Raw genomic sequence first — 12,381 nt, forward strand, 5'->3', positions numbered from 1 at the left:
GGACCCAGAGTTGTTAATTTCATTGGTCTGGGTGGTAACTTTAGCACCAGGATTCTGTGCCCCAAGGTCCCCAGGTGATCCTAATTTGCAGCCAAATTAGAATTCCAGACCCCTGGTTTAGAAGAATGTTTATCACACTTTTGCTTGCATCAGAATCAGTTGCAAGGCTCCTTAAAGCAGGGCCCCACCCCCAGAGTCTTTGATTCATAAAGTGGGAGGTAGAGCTCCAAAATGTGCATTTCTAACAAGATCCCAGGTGATGATATTGATGGTAGCTAAGGGACCACATTTTGAGAACCAATGGTCTAGAGCAGCGCTATCCAAAAGTAACGTGAGCTGTATATATAGTTTAAAGATTTCCAAGTAGCCAAGGTTTTTAAAAGTAAAAAAAAAAAAGTTGAATTTTATTTTCATCATATATTTTATTTAACCTAATACTATATCCAAAATATGAGTATGTCAATTTGTTATCAATGTAAAATTAATGACATGTTTTACATTTTTCTTTTGTACTGTCTTTGAAATCTAATGTGTATTTTATACATAAAGCACATCTCAATTCTGACACCAAATTCTTATCAGAAGTACTTGTTCTCTACTTAAATTTTATAAAATTTACAGTTAAAATGATAGATGCATATACCCAAGTTGCTGCAAACATACTTGAACTTTTTAAAAACTAAATTGAGTTTTATATTTGAATTAAAATCTTCTTTTCCATACTTGAAAAATCTAAGACTACTTGGTCTACTGAAGGTTAACCATTAACATTTCCTACCTGGGACTTACCAGGTAGTCCAGGATTGGGACTTCATCTTTCAGGGCCGGGGTTATAGTTTCAGTCCCTGGTCAGGGAGCGAAGATCCCACTTGCCTTGCAGCCAAAAAAACCAAAACATCAAACAGAAGCAATACTGTAACAAATTCAATGGAGACTTTAAAAATGGTTCACATAAAAAACAAAACAAAAAAACATTACTTATTTGTATAGGCAGTTTCCAAATTGGTATTGAATTATGTTCCTAAAGTTCAAGTGTAAGTCAATGATTTAGAAATCATATTGCATTTTTCATAGCCATAATACAACAAATGCTTCCATGCTAGTTTTAAAAGCCCGTGCATTCACACTTAGACACCCAGTCATGTCCAACTCTTTGCTACCCTTTGGGTTGTAGCCTGCCAGCTCCTCTGTCCAGGCAAGAATACTGGAGTGGATTGCCATTTCCTTCTCCCCTTAAAAGCCCATTAACACATAATGTTGGAAATATACAAAGAATAAAAGAGTCTTCCTAAAGTTTTTTAAAAATAAAATATTTCTGAATAAAATGTCTGACAAGTTCCAATTTAATATTCCACGAGTAGAGTTATCTTTCTATCTACCCTGGGGAAATACAATAATAATATAAACATTTGTTTCTCAGTAGATATGAACTATATCATTTGCTTTAAAAGGCAGAATCAGCTCTAGCACATCTGGTTTGAAATAATAATTGCTCTATCTCACTACATACATAAAGGGCATTCCTACAACCTGGGCCTTAAAAACCCCACAGGAATATTCCCAAATGCGAAATATAGTTCAGATTTTCTATCCTAAAATTAAAAATAAAGACTAGTTCTAAATTTAAATCCTCTTGCTCAAAATTCTCCAACGGCAACCACCTCACTCCTAGTAGAAGCCAAAGTCATTAGCTGACCCATAAGGCCCCATAGAAACTGTTTCAGTCCCTTTATCTCTGTGGCTTTATTACATTTATCTCCCCACTCCTCTTTCCTGTTGTTCTAACTGACTATGACTGTCTTACTTTTCCCCAAACAGAATACACACATCCCTGCCTCGTGGCCTTTGCTCTTGCTAGTCCTCCTCTGGAGCACTTGTCCCCTACATATCTACATGGTTTCCTCAGTCCCTTCAAGTCTTTGCTCAAGTGTCATTTGTCATCTGAGGCCTTCACTAACCATGCCATGGAATACAGCAATTACTATTCTTCCTTTACACATCTTCCTTACTCTCTATAGGTCCTCCTTACTTTTCTCCACAGAACTTTTTATATTTAAATATAATATGCAATTCACTTATATGAATGCTCACATGTCAACTCCATAACAATGGTGATTTTACATCTTTTGGTCTTTTCTGTGACACCTATCACTTCTTTGTTCCAGAACTCCACATAAACAACTTTTCTAACATATTTCATGATCTATTTATTCATACACACTTTTCTGTCATGAATATTTATTTGACTATATTCTTTAAGTCTTCAGCATAAAGGGCATAGATCCTTTCCTCTTTGGCAAAAGATTTATCTAGAAATAATTAATGAGCCACCAGAATTGGACATAGAAAATTCAACATTTAAAATAATCCTTGGTTTTCAAACTGTTCTTGAAAAATTTGCTTACTATATTCCTACAGAATGGCATAAATTTGATTGAGACTGTTCTCTGATGAATACTCATTTGGATTGTACCATTGTATAATGTTTTAGCACCTTGTAAAATTATATATACTGTCAATAAAATTTCCGTGCATTAATAGCATATATTGTATTGTTTGGCTTCCCTGGTGGCTCAGTTGGTAAAGAGTCTGCCTGCAATGCAAGAGATGTGGGTTCAATCCCTGGGTCGGGAAAATCCCCTGGATAAAGAAATGGCAACCCACTCCAATATTCTTGCCTAGAGAATTCTATGGACAGATGAGCCTGGAGGGCTACAGTCCATGGGGTCACAAAGAGTCAGACATGATTGAGTGACTAACACACACACAGGTGACTCAAGTGGTAAAGAATCCACCTACTAATGTAGGAGATGCAGGAGACATGGGCTTAATCCCTGGGGTGGAAAGACCTTCCTGGAGTAGGAAATGGCAACCCACTCCAGTATTCTTGCCTGGGAAGTTCCATGGACAGAGGAGCCTGGTGGGCTACAGTCCATGGGGTCACAAAGAGTTGGACAAGACTGAGCACACACACATATTTACTGTATTATTTAAAACGTAAATTTATATATATTATGAAAAAGACCCAGCTCAATATTTTTGCTATTCATTTTCATTGAATTAATATTTTACTACTTCCTTACATTTGCTTTACTCAACCTAGATAAAAACTACCTCCCATCATTGTCAAGAATAAATCTATATCATTGCTTCCAGTGAAAAGAGGGTAGGTTAGAGTAGTTGACAGCTGTCCAGACACTTCTCTTTGTCTTTCTCTGTTCAAGTACTCTCAGGCTCTCTCCACGGGGACTCTCATTCTGGGTTAATTTGGGTCCTCACGGCATGGCAGCCTCAGGGCAGTCAAACTGCTTATTTGGAGATTGAAGACTTCCAGCACAAGTATTCCAGAGTAGAAAAAAAAAGCTCTTCCTTTTGATTATTTACCCTTGTCCCTTCTCCAGACTCTCTTGATGTAGTCACAGAAACCTATCTCAATGGGAAAAGTGCCAAAGCCACACTGGAAGAAGAGCATGTAGACAGGAGATTTGCTGCAACCATTTGGGAAATACAACCTGCCACATAGGAGCGCGAAGAAATCCATTAGACTCCTGGTTCCCATCACTTTTTTTAGGGTACTAGATCATCTAAAATATGCAGTGGGTGGTACATAACTTGATACATACAAGTTATTGACACTGATTGAAAATGTGCATAAGGAAACAAGTTGAGAAAAATTTATTCCAGAAAAGTAAACTAGAGGCTAAGCCATACTTCAGTTTAGATACAGACCCCAACCCTTACTCTATCTTCAGTATATCAGATGTTGGAGTCACCGATCATTATCGTGAATACAAGATTTCAAAGTGCTTTCTAAAATTGTTTTCAATGTGATTTAATGTGGTATATTTTCTTTTAATATTTTGAAAAATGACGGTTTATAGAAAATATACACATTAGTGCCAGAATATTAAATTAGCTATAATACACTATTCTGCTGCTGCTGCTAAGTCGCTTCAGTCGTGTCCGACTCTGTGCAACCCCATAGACGGCAGCCCACCAGGCTCCCGTCCCTGGGATTCTCCAGGCAAGAACACTGGAGTGGGTTGCCATTTCCTTCTCCAGTGCATGAAAGTGAGAAGTGAAAGTGAAGCCGCTCAGTTGCGTCCGACTTTTCGCGACCCCATGGACTGTAGCCTTCCAGGCTCCTCCGTCCATGGGATTTTCCAGGCAAGAGTACTGGAATGGGTTGCCATTTCCTTCTCCATACAATATTCTACAATACTTTAATTATCTTAAGTAGTTAGGAGGTTACTAAATGAGGCTCATTTCATAGACTGATAACAAGCAGCAGTGAAAGAATTATTTATTAGAAACCAAAGATATTGGGGTCTATTAGGAACCATGTATTGGTTTAACTGTAGTAAGAATATCATATTAAAAGTAATACTGGGGATGTCCCTGGTGGCCCAGTGGATGGACTTCACCTTCCAATGCAGGGTGGCAGGTTCAAACCCTGGTTGGAGAGCTAAGATCCCACATGACTCAGAGTTAAAAAACCAAAACATGAAGCAGAAGCAGTATTGTAACAAATTCAACAAAGACTTAAACCCTGACTTTAAAGAGTTGAAATTCAGCCTACTAAGGCCAGGGTCTACCTTTAAAACACAAAAAGTAATACTGAATACTAAATGGATAGAGTTTTTTTTTTTTAACTTGGAAAACTCTGCTCCCAAATTGTTGATGATTTGTTTTAGTTTATGGTTCTGTAATGTATGAAGTTTGTATAAAGAGTACATATTACTTTTACATTCAGAAAAAAACAAAACTTTAAACTTTGGAACATACCCAGTGGGTATCTATAATTAAAACAATATACTGTACAATTTTAGGAATCTCAATTTTCTTCTTTGTTCCAAAGGTAAATTGAGACAACAGTTTGGCATTATACCACATTACAGTATGGATACCTGAAATCTCTGCTTGCCAGGAGGCACTAAAGCCAGCCACATAATGCGACTCTGAGACAAGGAGGATAAATTTCATAATACCCTCCTCTGCCAAACACCTGTGTGGATCCACCCTACTTGTCTAACTTTGAAAAAGCTGGACTAAAAACAAGCCAAAAAAAATAAGGATTCAAATTTAAAGTTAAAAAGCTGTGTAGAAAGGTAACCATTTTTTATAACACTATATATTGAATTTACCAGTTAACCCTGACTCACCTAAATAACAGATTAGCACAGAATTAAGTGAACAAATAATTGATTTCAAATATAACATGAGGTTCTATAAATGACAATATTATGTGACTTTTTCCTTCTCAGTAACAGAGTTGGACACGACTGAAAGCGACTTAGCATGCACACACACGCACATCTGCTTCGTATTTTGAAAAACTTGATGCTACAGTTAGAGAAAATACATATCAAATATGATTTATTTTCAAGTAAAGTTTTTCAAACACAAAAAAAGGATTCAAAAAACTACTTCAATTTCTCCTTTTAATGAACAGCTAGTAATTGCTTTAAAATTGCCATTCATCCTTGACAGTGTGTTAAATTATTTGCCTTTGTAGCTCAAACAGATGTTAGAAAATAATGAATAAAAAATCACACAAATAAAAGCTACTCTAATTTTTTTTTTGCTTTATCCAACTTGAAGTTTAAAAGAATAGTCTGTGTTTTTGGAGATCAACTCAAAATACATTGACCTTGTTAATTTGGAGCCCATGGGCTGTATCTAGTGGTTAGCATCTAGTGATCTGGCAGAAATATAACTAAGCCAGCATTAGGCACCAACTATCAATCTCTAGAAGGCAGTGGCACCCCACTCCAGTACTCTTGCCTGGAAAATCCCATGGATGGAGGGGCCTGGAAGGCTGCAGTCCATGGGGTCGCTGAGGGTCGGACACAACTGAGCGACTTCACTTTCACTTTTCACTTTCATGCATTGGAAAAGGAAAGGGCAACCCACTCCAGTGTTCTTGCCCGGAGAATCTCAGGGACGGAGGAGCCTGGTGAGCTGCCGTCTATGGGGTCGCACAGAGTCAGACACAACTGAAGTGACTTAGCAGTAGCAGCATCAATCTCTAATGGCACCAGAAACCTGGCATTTCAAGTCTAGTCCTAAGCTGAAGCTCTAATACCATGGCAGAGCTCCAGACCTCCTGGGTTATGGGAGAGGGAGAAAATGTGCATGAAAGGTTGTACTCAAGAGAGTTATACAAGAGATTCATTCATGACAGATGAAGAGGCTTGGGAGAAAGCACGTAGGCCAGGGTGGAAATGTGGAGTACTAAAATAAATTTCACTGTAGTGGAAATAGCAAGACCAAATCACTTTCCTAAAGACATGGCCTAGTTTCTATAGCGACATTGGGAATCTTTGGGCAGGAGGAAAAAATTTTGCATAGATTCAGTAGGAGAGTTATGAAGTCATTCTGAGGTTTTGAAAATAATCAGGCTTAAAGGGGAAAGGTGCAAGTTGGTGGATATATTAGGAGGTTGGGGATTTATTCTATGCTCATCCCAACCTCCTAATATATACACACTACTATATATAAAATAGATAATCAACAAGGACCTGCTATATGCACAGAGAACTACACCCAATATTCTGTAATAACCTATATAGGAAACGAATCTGAAAAAGACTAGATATGGTAATATGTATAACTGAATCACTTTGCTGTACATCTGAAACTAACACAACATTGTAAATCAACTATGCTAAGTCACTTCAGTCATGTCCAACCCTGTGCGACCCCAGAGACGGCAACCCACCAGCTTCCCCTGTCCCTGGGATTCTCCAGGCAAGAACACTGGAGTGGGTTGCCATTTCCTTCTCCAATGCATGAAAGTGAAAAGTGAAAGTGAAGTCGCTAAGTCATGTCTGACTCTTTGCAATCCCATAGACTGCAGCCTACCAGGCTCCTCCATCCATAGGATTTTCCAGGTAAAAGTACTGGAGTGGGGTGCCATTGCCTTCTCCTAGAGGGTATCAAATAGGGAGAACTCACACAAAGGAAACCACTGGAACACAAGACTCAGCCATCACCCAACCACAGTAGCACCCTGTGCAAGACACCTCATCCAAACAACAAACAAAACAAAAATACTAACCCAATCATCAGCAGACAGTATTACCACCTCACTCAGCCTTGCCCACCAGAGGATAAACAAACAAAAACTCAACACAAATCTCATGCTATACAAAGCTCACACAAACCACTGGACCAAGCTTAGGAGGGCAGAAACCAAAAGGAAGAAAGAATTCAACCTTGAAGCCTGGGAAAAGGAGACCTCAAACACAATAAGATAAAAAAATAATAATGAAAAAGCAGAGAAATACTATACAAACGAAGAAACAAGTGAGAAGAAGTCCAAATAAATGAAGAGGAAATAGGCAAACTACCTGAAAAATAATTCAGGATAATGATAGTAAAGATGATCAAAAACCTTGAAAAAGAAATGGGGAAAATGCAAAAATCATTTAACAAAGATCTAGAAGAATTAAAGAATAAACATGCAGAGAACAGAATTACTGAAATTAAAAATACTTTAGAAAGAATCAGTAGCAGAATATTTGAAGCAGAAGAACAGATCAATAAGCTGGAAGATAAAATGGTGGAAATAACTTCTGAAGAGCAGAATAAGTAAAAAGAATGAAAAGAACTGAGGATAGTCTCAGAGACCTCTGGGACAATATCAACTGCACCAACATTTGAATTATAGGGGTCCCAGAAGAAGAAGAGGAAAAGAAAGGGTAGGAGAAAATTTTTGAAGAGATTACAGTGGAAATTTTCCCCAACATGGAAAAGGAAATAGTCAATCAAGTCCAAGAGGCACAAAGAGTCCCATACAGGATAAACCCAAGGAGAAACATGCCAAGACACATACTAATCAAACTAATATAGACTAAACACAAAGAAAGAATATTATAAGCAGCAAGTGAGAAGCAACAAGTAACATACAAGGAAACCCCATACGCTTAACAGCTCATTTTTCACCAAAAACTCTGCAGGCCAGAAAGGAATGGAAAGATATATTTAAAGTACTGAAAGGGAAAAATCTACAACCAAGGTTACTATACCAAGCAAGGATCTCATTCAAAATTGATGGAGAAATAAAAAAGCTTTTCAGACAAGCAAAAGTTAAGAGAATTCAATACCACAAAACCACCTTTACAACAAATGTTAAATGGACTTATATAGTCAAGAAATACAAGAGAATAAAATAGGTCTACCCCAAACAATTAAGAAAATGGCAATAGGAACATATATATCAATAATTCCTTTAAATGTAAATGGACAAAATGCTCCAGCCAAAAGATATAGGGTAGCTTAATGGATACAAAAACAAAACCCATATATATGCTGTCTACAAGAAACCCACTTCAGACCTCAAGACACATATAGACTGAAAAAGAGAAGATGGAAAAATATATTCCATGCAAATGGGAAGCAAAAGAAAGCTGGAGTAGCAATACTCATATCAGACAAAACAGACCTTAAAATAAAGAAGATTTCAAGAGATAAGGAAGGATATTAAATAATGATCAAGGGATCTATCCAAGAGGAAGACATAACAATTGTAAATATCGATGCATCCAATATAGGAACACCTCAATACATAAAACAAACACTAACAGACATAAAAGGAGAAATTGACAGTAACACAATAATAGGAGACTTTAATACCCCACTCACGCCAATGGACAGATCATCAAAACAGAAAATTAATAAGGAAACTCAAGACTTAAATGATACATTAGATGAGATGGATTGCATTGATATCTTCAGGACATTCCATCCAAATGCAGAATACACTTTCTTCTCAAGTGCACATGGGACATTCTCTAGGATAGACCACATCTTGGGTCACAAATCAAACCTCAGTAAATTTAAGAAAATTGAAATCAAATCAAGCATCTTCTCTGATCACAATGCTATGAGACTAGATATCAATTACAAGAAAAAAGTTGTAAGAAACAGAAACACGTGGAAATTAAACAACACATTTCTAAATATCCAACAAGTTACTGAAGAAAACCAAAGGAAAATTTAAAAATTTCTAGAAAAAAAATGACAATGAAAACATGACAACTCAAAACCTATGGGATGCAGCAAAAGCAGTCCTAAGAAGGAAGTTTATAGCAATACAATCCTACCTCAAGAAATAAGAAAAACATCATATAGACAGCCTAACTTTACACCTTAAACAACTGGAAAAAGAAAAACAAACAAACAAACAAAAAAGAAAACACAAAATTAGTAGAAGGAAAGAAATCATAAAGATCCAAATGGAAATAAATGAAAAAGAAATGAAAGAAACAATAGTAAAGATTAATAAAAAGAAAAGCCGGTTCTTTGAGAGGATAAACAAAATTGAAGTACCTTTAGCCAGACTTCTTAAGAAAAAAAAAGAAGAATAAAATGAACAAAATTAGAAATGAAAAAGGAGAGGTTACAACAGACAATGCAGAAATACAAAGGATTATAAGAGAATATTATGAATAACTATATGGCAAGAAAATGGATAGCCTGGAAGAAATGGACAGATTCTTAGAAAAGTTCAATCTTCTAAGACTGAACCAGGAAGAAACAGAAATTATGAGCAACCCAATTACAAGCCCTAAAATTGAAGCTGTGATCAAAAATCTCACAAAAAACAAAAGCCCAGGACCAGATGCCTTCACAGGAGAATTCTATCAAACATTCAGAGAAGAGCTAATGCCTATCCTTCTAAAACTCTTTCAAAAGATGGCAGAGGAAGGAACACTTCCAAACTCATTCTACAAGGCCACTGTCACCCTGATACCAAAACCAGACAAAGACAACACAAAAAAAGAAAACTATAGGCCAATATCACTGATGAACATAGATGCAAAAATCCTCAACAAAATTTTAGCAAACAGAATTCAGCAACACAACAAAAAGCTCATACACCATGATCAACTTGGGTTTCTTCCAGGGATGCAAGGATTCTTCAATATATGTAAATCAATCAATGTGATACACCATATTTACAAATTCAAAGTTAAAAACCATATGATCATCTCAATAGATGAAGAAAAAGCTTTTGACAAAATTCAGCACCCATGTATGATTAAAATGCTTCAAAAAATGGGCATAGAAGGAACCTACCTCAACATAGTAAAGGCCATATATGATAAGCCTACAGCAAACATTATTCTCAGTGGTGAAAAACTGAAAGCATTCCCCCTAAGATCAGGAACAAGACAAGGGTGTCCACTTTCCCCACAATTATTCAACAAAGTTCCAGAAGTCCTAGCTACAGGAATCAAAGAAGAAAAAGAAATAAAAGGAATCCAGATCAGAAAAGAAGTAGTAAAGCTCTCACTGTTTGCAGATGACATGATACTCTACACAGAAAACCCTAAAGACAGTATCAGAAAATTACTAGAGCTAATCAGTGAATTTAGCAAAGTTGCAGGATACAAAATAAATACACAGAAAGCAGTTGCATTTCTATATACTAACAATGAAAAATCAGAAAGAGAAATTAAGGAATCAATCCCATTCACCACTGCAACAAAAAGAGTTAAATATCTGGGAATAAACTTACCTAAAGAGACAAAAGAACTATACACAGAAAATTATAAGAGACTGATGAAAAAAATCAAAGATGACATGAATGGAGAGATATTCCATGTTCCTGAGTAGGAAGAATCAATATTGTGAAAATCAATATACTACCAAATGCAATCTACATATTCAACCCAATCCCTATCATTTTCCAATGGCATTTTTCACAGAACTAAAATAAAAAATTTCACAATTCATATGGAAACACAAAAGACCCTGAATAACCAAAGCAGTCTTGAGAAAGAAGAATGGAGCTGGAGGAATCAACCTTCCTGACTTCAGAATATACTACAAAGCTACAGTCATCAAGACAGTGTGGTACTGGTGCAAAAACAGAAACATAGACCAATGGAACAAGATAGAAAGCCCAGAAATCAACGCATTCACCTATGGGTACCTTATATTTGACAAAGGAGGCAAGAAGATACAATGGAGCAAAGACAGCCTCTTCAATAAATGGTGCTGGGAAAACTGGACAGCTACATGTAAAAGAATGAAATTAGAACACTTCCTAACACCACACACAAAGATGAACTCAAAATGGACTAAAGACCTAAATGTAAGACCAGAAACTATAAAACTCTTAGCAGAAAACATAGGCAGAAGCCTCGATGACATAAATCAAAGCAAGATCCTCTATGACCCACTTCCTAGAGTAACAAATAAAAACAAAAGTAAACAATTGGGACCTGATTAAACTTAAAAGCTTTTGCACAGCAAAGGAAACTATAAGCAAAGTGAAAAGACAACCTTCAGAATGGGAGAAAATAATAGGAAATGAAACAATTGACAAAGGATTAATTTCCAAAATATACAAGCAGCTCATACAACTCAATACCGGAAAAAACAAACAATCCAATACAGAAGTGGGAAAAAGACCTAAATAGACATTTCTCCAAAGAAGATGTACAGATCACTAATAAACACAAGAAAAGATGCTCAGCATTGCTCAGTGTTAGAGGAATGCAAATCAAAGCTACAATGAGATATCACCTCACACCGGTCAGAATGGCCATCATCAAAAAGTCTACAAAAAATAAATGCTGGAGAGGGTGTGGAGAAAAGGGAGCACTCTTGCACTGTTGGTGAGAATGTAAATGGATACAGCCACTATGGAAGACGGTATGGAGATTCCTTAAAAAACTAGGAATAAAACCACCATATGACCCAGCAATCCCACTCCTAGGCATATACCCTGAGGAAACCAAAATTTAGAGACACACATAACCCATTGTTCATAGCAGCGCTATTTACAATAGCTAGAACATGGAAGCAACCTAGATGTCCATCAACAGATGAATGGATAAAGAAGTTTTGGTACATATACACAGGGGAATATTACTCAGCCATAAAAAGGAATGCATTTGAGTCGGTTCTGATGAAGTGGATGAACCCAGAACCTATTTTACATAGTGAAGTAAGTCAGAAAGTGAAAGATAAATATTGTATTCTAATGCACATATACAGAATCTAGAAAAATGGTACTGAAAAATTATTTACAGGGCAGCAGTGGAGAAACAGACATAGAGAATAGACTTATGGACATGGGGAGAGGGGAGGAGAGGGTGACATGTATGGAAAAGTGACATGGAAACTTACATTACTATATGAAAATAGATAGCCAACGGGAATTTGCTGTATGGCTCAGGAAACTTAACAGGGGCTCTGTATCAACCTAGAGGGGTGGGATGGGGAAGGAGGTTCAACAGGAAGGGGATATATGTATACCTATGGCTGATTCCAGTTGAGGTTTGACAGAAAACAACAAAATTCTGTAAAGCAATTATCTTTCAATAAAAAAATAAATTGCAAAAAAAAAAAAAAAGAATTGCCATA

General features: G+C 36.7%; 1 pseudogene; it reads right to left on the reverse strand.

Annotated features, from left to right (window-relative positions):
* The window catches only part of LOC105004351, an 89,459-nt pseudogene that overhangs the window by 871 nt on the left and 76,207 nt on the right, over positions 1-12,381 (reverse strand).

This window comes from Bison bison, unplaced genomic scaffold, assembly GCF_000754665.1.
Source record: "Bison bison bison isolate TAMUID 2011002044 unplaced genomic scaffold, Bison_UMD1.0 scf7180017864473, whole genome shotgun sequence".
Lineage (NCBI taxonomy): Eukaryota > Metazoa > Chordata > Mammalia > Artiodactyla > Bovidae > Bison > Bison bison.